We start from the raw sequence: 9,403 nt of genomic DNA, 5'->3' as shown, positions 1-9,403 counted from the left end.
GAGGATTCATTTGTTAATGTTACTGTGGTGTCTCTCAAAACCCTTTTGATTTCATTTAGTCAATTTTGTCAATTAAGTAGAATTCTTTCATTTCTCCACTTTATCTTTTGCAAACATCTAAGTGCATCATCAACTGCAGATGTGATTAATACATCCTATTATTTGCACTTCACCTTAACCTGGCTTTCATTAATGAATGATTTTGTGATTGCTCAATACCAAGGTGCTGCTGGCCACAGGATGGCAAATCTGTACTCAAAGATATCTTAGCAAGGCCCAACTTCCTACAACATTCACCAGAGTATCCAAAGGATTACAGATTCCTTGTGTACTCTTTCTCTCTTTGCTCTCAATGAGAGAGAATTTAGAATGTCTGGAGCATGCAGCACGCTGGCATCGGTGCTGGCACCATCCTCTGCCATTTCCATAGTTTTCTTTCAAGATATATGATTGAATTTTTTCACAATGTGTCACTTGTTTTGCTTTTCATATCTGGATATAGGAGGCATTAATTTCTACTGGTTACTATAAGAAGATAGTTGTAACAGTCCAAAATTTAGGAGTTACAATATTTACAGAAGTAAATACTGTGGTGTAACAAGCACTTGAAGAACCCTTCCTCATAAGAAAGAAGGAGCCTATTTACAGCTCATCTGTACATACACAAAGTATTAAGTATTCTGCCTTTTTGATCCTCAGGTCAAATTTTGTATTATAAACCCCAAACAGATTGTGTGGTTTGCAGGGAGCTGTAAAACTAAATGAAGCACATTCAAAATACATTTTTGGTCTCATTCCATTTTCCAAATCCATGTATTAAACATGAATATAATAGCCCAGATTTCAAAACCAACAATGTTCTCCTTAGAAACCAGCATCTTTGTTTGCAAAGGAGTTCCCAGAATTGCAGTGCTCTCATGGCACACTGAGGTGGGTGTGGGTGGTGGTGGGACCCTGACCTTCATGGAGCACTGGGAGAGCTCAGGACATTGAGAGCAATGTGAAGGTTAGAGGTTATGAGCAGGTTTGCAACCTTCCTTGCAAGTTTCTCAAAATGAGTTTCTCAACGGGGGACTCAGATTTAAGTTCCAGACTTGAAGGATGTAAATACTTTTCTAGAAATAGCTCTTGGTGTCTCTGTGCTGCAGCTCACTATTTTCTGTTTGTGGGCTGCTCCCCTTTGCAAACCCTCTGACGCTCCAAGTCCCTCCATGCAGCTGACATTTCCACAGGACCTGTGGGGACACAGCAGTATGGCTGACCACTAAAATGTGCTATTTGATTGGTCATGGGCAAACAAAGAAGGTTTTGGTCAAAGTGGTTACCAAAGACCAAAGTGACATGCTAGCTTTTCTGGAAGTCTTGTGAGTACTGGGGAGCTTTGGGCTTAGCTGGAAACCTTGGATGTAATTGCTGAGCCATTGTGCTTTACTTAAGAACCTTCCTTCAGTCTAAGGTTGAAAGGTGAAGGAAAGAAATCCCAGACCTACACACCATGCTGTCGAATACACATATTTATCCTGCACACATCTCTGGAGGACTCCCTGACCAAGCTGACACTAACCCTGACAGCCAGATGTTCAGCTCGGATCAGACAAAAACCAAAATAGACTGTGGTTTACAGCTGCTTGCAACAATAAACAAAGCATATCAAAGGATCCCCCAAAACACACTTTCTCTGTAGAAACCTACATGGTTTTATTATTCTAGTCTCCAGCTCTAAAGCATTTTTGTAATTTTTGTAGAAGAAGAATTAAATAGTTGCAGATTCCAACCAGGGACAATTGTCAGGGGCTAGACTGGGCTTACTGGTCAACCACATCCATCCCAGTGAGACTGTGCATTGTCAGCAAAAGTTTCCTTAAGGATGATGTTACTTGCCAAAATCTGCTTTCTTCAGTTTGTGATGCATTTTTATAGGGACATTACTTGTATAAAGATCTCCCCAGTGCCACATGAAGACATGCTTTCTTCAGTGCAAATACTTACAAACACCATTTTACAAACACCCAGTTGGCCTGTGCAATATTCAGTGTTTCACTTCACTGCTGGTGAGTTCTTTCTCTCAAATGGAATGAAACAGGAGCATCCATCCCCTCCAAGAAGATCTTAATTGTTTTCTTCAGGTGAACATAAGTATCACAGATTGGCCTGACAAAATGTCATAAGTCTTTGAAACACATTTCAGTATGGAAGCATCTAAAATATATATGGTGTAAGTTGGAAGTGTTGCCCTGCAGAAAATTAATTCAGCTTTGCAAACCGATCTGGATGAACTAACCTGGGAAGGGGAAAGTGAGAAAAACTACTCTAATTTGAAAACAAGTAAAGCTTCTGTTTCAGCCTGCTTTTTTTCTTGAATCTGTTTTAAATCTTTAGCATTCTTTTATCCTCCAGATTTCTATGAAGTTGAAAGATGCTTTGTTCTCCAAAGCTGGTATCACCTTACTAGGAAAGCTATGGAGGAGGACTCACAATATCTTCTATTGTACAGCTCTATCTCTACTTAATGTTGACATGAAATTCTTTGCTAAAGTTCTGGCAATAAAATTAGAGAAACTTATTCCCTAAATTGATTCAGCTGATCAAGCAAAATTTGGAATTCTTTCTATGTCCTGAAACTTCAGAAAGTTAATAGTTTCTGTTATCCTGACTCAAACTCTTGTCACTTTCCTGGAATCTTTGTGGGCTGAAATACTTGGGTGTTTTTACTTTTGCAGACACGTGTATTCTCCCTTGGAATTAAATGTGAGAAATTTTTAGTTGTATTTTATTACTTCAGAAAGAACAGACAAAATAATTGTTCTTGGATTAGTTTCTTCTGTTCTGGCCCTTCCCTTTTTACCTTGGTGTATCACTTCTCAGGGCTCTGGCTTTCCTGACTCGAGCTGGCAATAATCATCAGTCAACAAAATATATAGGTGATTCTTTCACCCTTCCATGCTAGGTGTTCAGGTTTCAAATGGCCATCCAAAATTCAATAATTTCCTTGGTTCTCAGAGGTTACAATTTAGGAAGCCAGTTGTTACGTGAGGGCATCAGGAAAGGAATTCCTGCAAGGAAACCTGTGAGTTTGCACAGTTACATGAGAATGAAGGGGGGAAGACAAATGACAGTCCTTGTCCCAGCAGCCTTTGTTTCAGGTGGGTGTTACTCCAGATGGCAAAGTGGAACCTGCTCTTCTTCAACACTGGAGATGAAGCTCCCTTAGAAGGTGAGATACAAGAAAAAAAATGGGAAAAGGAATCAAAGCAGATCTGCCTGTAAAGAATTGGTGGCTATAAAATTCTGGGTGTGGACAATTGTGACCTCTGGAGTTTTAAGATGAGATTTAAGTGTTAGAAAGTAGAGACAAGGACACCCTCTCCAGGCTGTAAATGTGCTTCTGCTTGCTGTCCTGAAGACCCAGAGAGCTTGACATGGTTCATTCATTGCACCACAGCATGGCTACAGGAACAGGGACAGTTAATCCTGGCTGCAAAGTGGGATTACAGGCTTAAACAAGAGACTGAAGAAAGCCAAGAGCCTGTGCCTCCCACATTCTGGGCAGTGACTGATCCTGGTGTCACCTGTGAAAAGGGCAGGTAGTGTTTCCTGGGAGTCTTTATCATCAACTGCTTATTTATTGTTACTGCTCTAGGTAAGCCAGTAGCTGGCCCCCTATGGCACTCTTTTCCCAGTATTCCCAATAGACTTGTCAATGAGTGGGAGCAGGCTGGAAGCTGGACTGCTTCCCTAACTCACTGGATAGTCTTCACATGCTGCAGCAGACAAGATCTTGTGGTCATGGCATTAAAATATTACAAGCTTTGTTTTGAAACAACGACACAGAAATGTTCGCAATGACTCCTTGTGCAGTGGTTTGGTATTTTAGCTCATGTCTGAAAACCACAGTTTCTAGATTGCAGGACAGCTCATAGCTTGGGAATTTCCAAAGTGACTATTAACTGGAATGTCGGTTTATATAACTGTGCCTTGTGTTAGTTCAAGGTTTGTCCTCTTGCAGGTGGCATTGCTGCTGGGCAGGGAAGGAGGAACAGGAGAAAACCTCTCACCATTCATTTTGCATGGGTGCGGTGGAAATCCAGATTTTGACTAACCCACCATGTCTGGAATTAATCTCTCTGGCAAACCAAGTACAATCATGGCAAGAAATTGTATTCGCTGTGCTGAAGCCCTTCCTATGGGGCTGATCCAGCTTCTTACGAGGTCAATGGAAAAGCCTTTGTAGGCTTCTCTGGTGAAGTGTGCTAAGTAGGCTCTGTAGGTTCTTAAGTCTTGAATGGATGCAAGAGCCTCTGTTCCATTCTGCAGTTCATTCTGATCCAGGCACTGCAAGTGGGTAGGATCAGAAAGCACACTGGATGGATCAAAGACCCTTTGCTAAGAACAAGAGATAACATCTCTGCTGGGGCTTGGTCATAGTTTTAAATTCAGTAATTATCTAAGGTAGAGCACTTAGAGAGCCTTTACAGGACACTGTGAACTAACTATGTGACAGCAAGACATGACTTCGGTTTGTCCTTCTGCTCCTACAGAGGAGCTGCACTGCACTTGTCCATCGAGTAGCCAGCCTCAGGCAGAGCTTTACACACCTCTCCAATTACCTGCTCTGCTCAGGGCTTCTTAGAGATCTCAGGTTAAGAGCTCTACTTTTTGCTTTTCCCTCACCTTCACTGTTGACCAAACTAAGACATGAGTTCAGCACCACCAATACCAACTGGCACAGCGATGCCCAGCTGTGTGTCCTTATGGAGTTCCTGCTGGAACAAATCCACACAGCTCATCCTATTTGGAACAGCACAGCTCCTGAGCATGGGACCACAGAAGGACAGAGAAGACTGAGAACCCGGGACTGTTACTTGCTAAAAACATCATGAGATGCAAGAATCTGTGTACACTCCCCCAAACTCTTGTTCAAATTCAGAGCACGTCTGAGCTGCCTGTCCAGACACTAAGGAGTGAGAAAAGACATTAGAGAAGAATGACAGTCAAGAGACTGCGTTCAGAACATGATTTGTTTGTTTTGCTTGTCCTTCTCCAAGATGAAGATGAAATATTCTTCAAGCTGTGTGCTCTTCTGCTTTCATTGCCATTTTTTGTCATGCCAGGAGGGGTGTCTGCTGCAGATTTTGTGCCTTGGGCATGCAATAGGGAAGCCAGGAACAGACACAAAACAGCAGCATGCTCAGTTCAGTGGAGTACAATGAACTTGGGAAAGAGATGCTTCCAGAGGACCAAACACAGGAACCCAGTGAGATCTCAGCTCTGGGTGAGCACAGCAGGATGAGAATGGCTCTCCTGAATTTTTCTAAAATTGTCTTTCCAGGATCACTACATAGCAATACCAGCCTAAATATGAAACAAGAGAAAACCATTGTATTACCACTGAATACTTTAAATTTGATTTCTCATCCATTTCACTTGAAGGTGGCTTGATCTGTGTTGTTTAAATCCTTTTGCAATTGGATGTACTTAGAATCCCTCATAAGAGGAACACCAAACTTTCTCCAGTGGCTAATTAGTGCCTGTATCTTCAGTTCTCAATGTTTGTTTTTTTTTTATTTTTTCTTCCTGTCACAATTAGAAAATATTGCCTTTAAGGTGAAAGGTCTGATTGCAGTTTAGTGTATGACTGGCAGAGTAAAATCTTTTCTACAAGAACCACAAATACTGAAGGATTCCTAACACAGCAGTATGAAATGTAAACTGTAAAATGGTACAAATGTTGTAAAATGAAAGCTAATGAGCACTGCTGTAGAAAATGAAAGCTGTGTTCATAGCTGAGACCCTCCTGTCAGGAAATGTGGTGACATGCTTTCTTCATAACTATAAGTTAGCAGAGTTTACAGCACCCTGAACCTGTTGTAGATATTTGCCATATTGAATTTCTGCTCAGACTCTGTGCATCTGAAGATTCAGGGGCAAGAAAGGGACAGCAGTCCTTTCTTCTGAGTAGATCTTGGATTACTTTGTAAAATGCAGAATTCTGCTAATACCTTAAATGTAAGAAAACAAGAATGAAAGGGTTTTAAAATGGATTTTATCTTGACAAATGAGTGATGCATTTTAATGCACCATAAACATGTAACCCTCACCTCTCCTTCATTTTAAGGTAACATATTGTTTTGTTTTCAGTTTACCTCCCACCTTCTAACTGTTGTTCTGTTTTCCATTACTGCAACTTGCAGTGCAACAACAGAATTGTTGAATCATATGAGAAGGGTCCAGCAAATCTTATTTGTTCCACCAAAATTCCTTCCATGTGTTGAAGCTTCCTTTTTTTCTTCTGCTAATTTTTGTCATGTGCTTAATTTTAGTAATTTCTCCCACACATTGGAGGCCAGCATCCTTCCCTCACCACTGACAGGTTTTGAGGCCTTACAAGAAGTAACTGAAGCCTCTTGGATTTACCACATCCCTAGAAGAACATAACCATGTGCATAAGTTAAAACTGCCCTCACAAAGAGGGGAGAGCAGATGACCAAAACAGAAGAGCAGAAAAATAGGAATGGGGCTGGAGAATATAACTAGTGACTCAAATTAGAGATGCTAAATGGTACGAGAAGAGAACAAGACAAGAGCTAGGCCTCTCACTAATATTGGGGGACATGATTTGAAAATGGCTGTCGAGACATAAAATCAATTATCTGGATTCAAATGAGGAAAAATGTTGCAACTCCAAGGTAAACTGAGCAAACTCAGTTGTGCAACAGGCAGTGTGGGATTTTGAGCACGTTTCTGCTGGAGGCCCTTTGAAGTCTCTCAGTTTGAGCTCAGGATCATACAGGATTTGGCCAGGAAGTACTGTGCACTTCATTTGCTTAACGCTGCATTTTGTGCATATATGATTTGAGGTAGTTTTCCAAGCTTTGAATACCTCTTTCCTTTGCAAAAGGAAAATTTAGGCCATTGGTCTTCAAAGAACTTTTTCCAACAACAGTTTTGATTTGCTCAAGGAAAGTGAATGGGAATTCTGTTAGGAGCAAATGCATAGCAGAGACATCTACTACTGCCCTTTAACTGCTGGAGACTTTGCTCTTGTGTGTTTTATTCATCTCATAAAAAACAGCTTAGAACCTTGTAAAAAAAAAATATCACAGAAAAGATGTGAGACTTAGCACAAATATATACCACACACATAGGGTGGTCTTTTCTTTGGGTGTATCCAATAAACTTCCTTTTTCTTCATGTTGTTTTTGCCAACTTCCCATTGTTTCCTCATATATGAATTTCCTTTGGCTTGGGCCACGTTAGCCCCATTGTTGTTGTAGATTTTCTCGGTCTCTACAAATTTATAGCTCCCCAATAAAAAAAAAAAAAAAAAAAAAAAGAGTGAGGGTACACTTTATTAGCAGAGCCAAAGTATGTAAATGTTTATAAGAAGCCATGCTTATAGTAATCCTAAGTAAACTGTAAGAACATATAAAACTTAAATGCTTAAACCTTTCTGAACACTACATTTTGGTACAGGATTACACCTTTTACTAGCCGAAATGTTAAGGATTAGAGAACTGGAGTTGCAACCCAGTGCTTCCCATGTAAGTTTAGAATCTGGAAGGTTTTTAAAAACAGTGTTTGAAAAAAGCATTTGAGAATGTTTTGGTGATAATTACAGCCAGGCCCCAGAGGGATCTTTGTATTCTTCTATTGGGTCAATGGCCCGGATTTAGAGAGGTGAAGAATCCAATGGGTTCCTCATGGCCAGGCATCCATCAGTACAACCACTGTCACAGTTGTGCTGATCTGCAGTTGCTGTTCCTCATTCCTGTTCTCATGGAGAAGCCAAGGACTCCAGAATGTAGATGCAGAAGCATGGTCTAAATTATCTGTCTTTTGCAAAGCAGAAGGTTGCTTTTCAACACAGTCTTCAATTGCACAGAAGAAGTTAGGCAGAGTATTTGCACCAGCATGCTACTTATTATCAACATAGTTTTCATTTGAGGACTTTTTTTTTTTTCAATCTGTTTGACAGTACTCTCCTTTTCTAAGATGTTGGACTTTATTTTCTTAATCTTAGGATCACTCAAATTTCCTGTAGAGGAATAATTCATCCATGACCCTCCTCTATCTGTTTTACTGTGCTCTTTCTCATATGAGATTAATTTGTAGTGCTGCCTTTTAGCATAGATGAAGGCTTTCAAGGGTCAAAAAAACCTGTGCAAATCACTATTTTGATGCATTGGATATTACTAGTCTTTTAAAAGCACACCTGTATCCCTTTCTGGAGGCAATAGCTACAGCTAGATTGAAATATTCTAGTAAAAAAAAAATATATATAATTTTGACCAATAAGCCCACATTGCCATGCTTTGGAATTACTGCAGCAGCCTCTGCAAGTTGATTTTCCTTTTTTAACATTTGTTTGTTTTTTCAAAAAAAAAATTTTGTTGGGAAAGAAAAGTGCATTTCTTCCTTTTCTTACCTGTGTGAGCATGATTCTGCATTTTATCAAAGCACAAATCAATGAGGTTTTGAAAGCAGCTGGTAAACTGTAAAGTTGGCTGGGAAGTAGTAGGGATTCCATGGGACTCTCCCTTACAGGCTATAGTGTCTAGGGTGTGCTTGTGCTCTCAAGTATCATTTTTTCTTTGTCCCATCAATGACACCTCCGTCTCATGACAGCTTCCAGATATCTGAAATTTCTCTTTATTCTGCCTTGGAATGAAGACAAGTCCATGCAAACCAGTGGCTCTTTCACATGCTTTCACAAAAAACAATGACATCAATTGCAAATTGAAAAACTAAAATTTCTTGATCAAATTCTTTTTTCCTGAAAGGGATTAGAGAACCCTCCTCCATGTTAGGAACATTACTATCAAAATCTCTTTCCATGGAAAATTTAGCAGAATTGTATCATTTTATGAAGGAAAGCTCTGAAAAATATTCTGGCTTTCTCCCCAAAATGTTTCACAAACTTTGTTAAGCACCTTATTTGGATTTGCACATGTGGCTGTGCTATGTGTCTGCAATGAAATGTGTTATTCCTTTGGCCAGCTGCTGTTTCTCTGTTGAGTCTGAAATGAGACTATCTCCTGTGTTAGTACCTCTTTTGTGCTTCTTCTCAAGCTCCTCCTTCAAGCTAAGACACCAAGGAAGTGTCTCTACTGAAACCTGTCTTTATCCATTGCAGCTTGTTCAGCTGACTCTAGAAATGCTGTTCATGCTTGAACAACTTATTGAGGCCTCCTAACTTGGGTCTTTTCTCAATGATCCTCTCTGTCCTAAATGCAACCAAGGAAAAGCTGGTTTTATTGAAGCTGATCTTTGAAAAATCTTCATTACCTAAGTAGGTTTGATACTGGTTTACAGTCAAACCAAAGAAAAAGGACTTCACAAAAGTCCACTAATAATATTTCCTTTTCACTGGTCTCTAGCTGTAGTTGTATCTCTTTTACAGCCT

The sequence above is a fragment of the Lonchura striata genome, chromosome 3 (assembly GCF_050655825.1).
Source record: "Lonchura striata isolate lonStrDom1 chromosome 3, ASM5065582v1, whole genome shotgun sequence".
In the NCBI taxonomy this organism is placed as follows: Eukaryota; Metazoa; Chordata; class Aves; order Passeriformes; family Estrildidae; genus Lonchura; species Lonchura striata.
Note: the sequence above shows the minus strand (reverse complement) of the source record.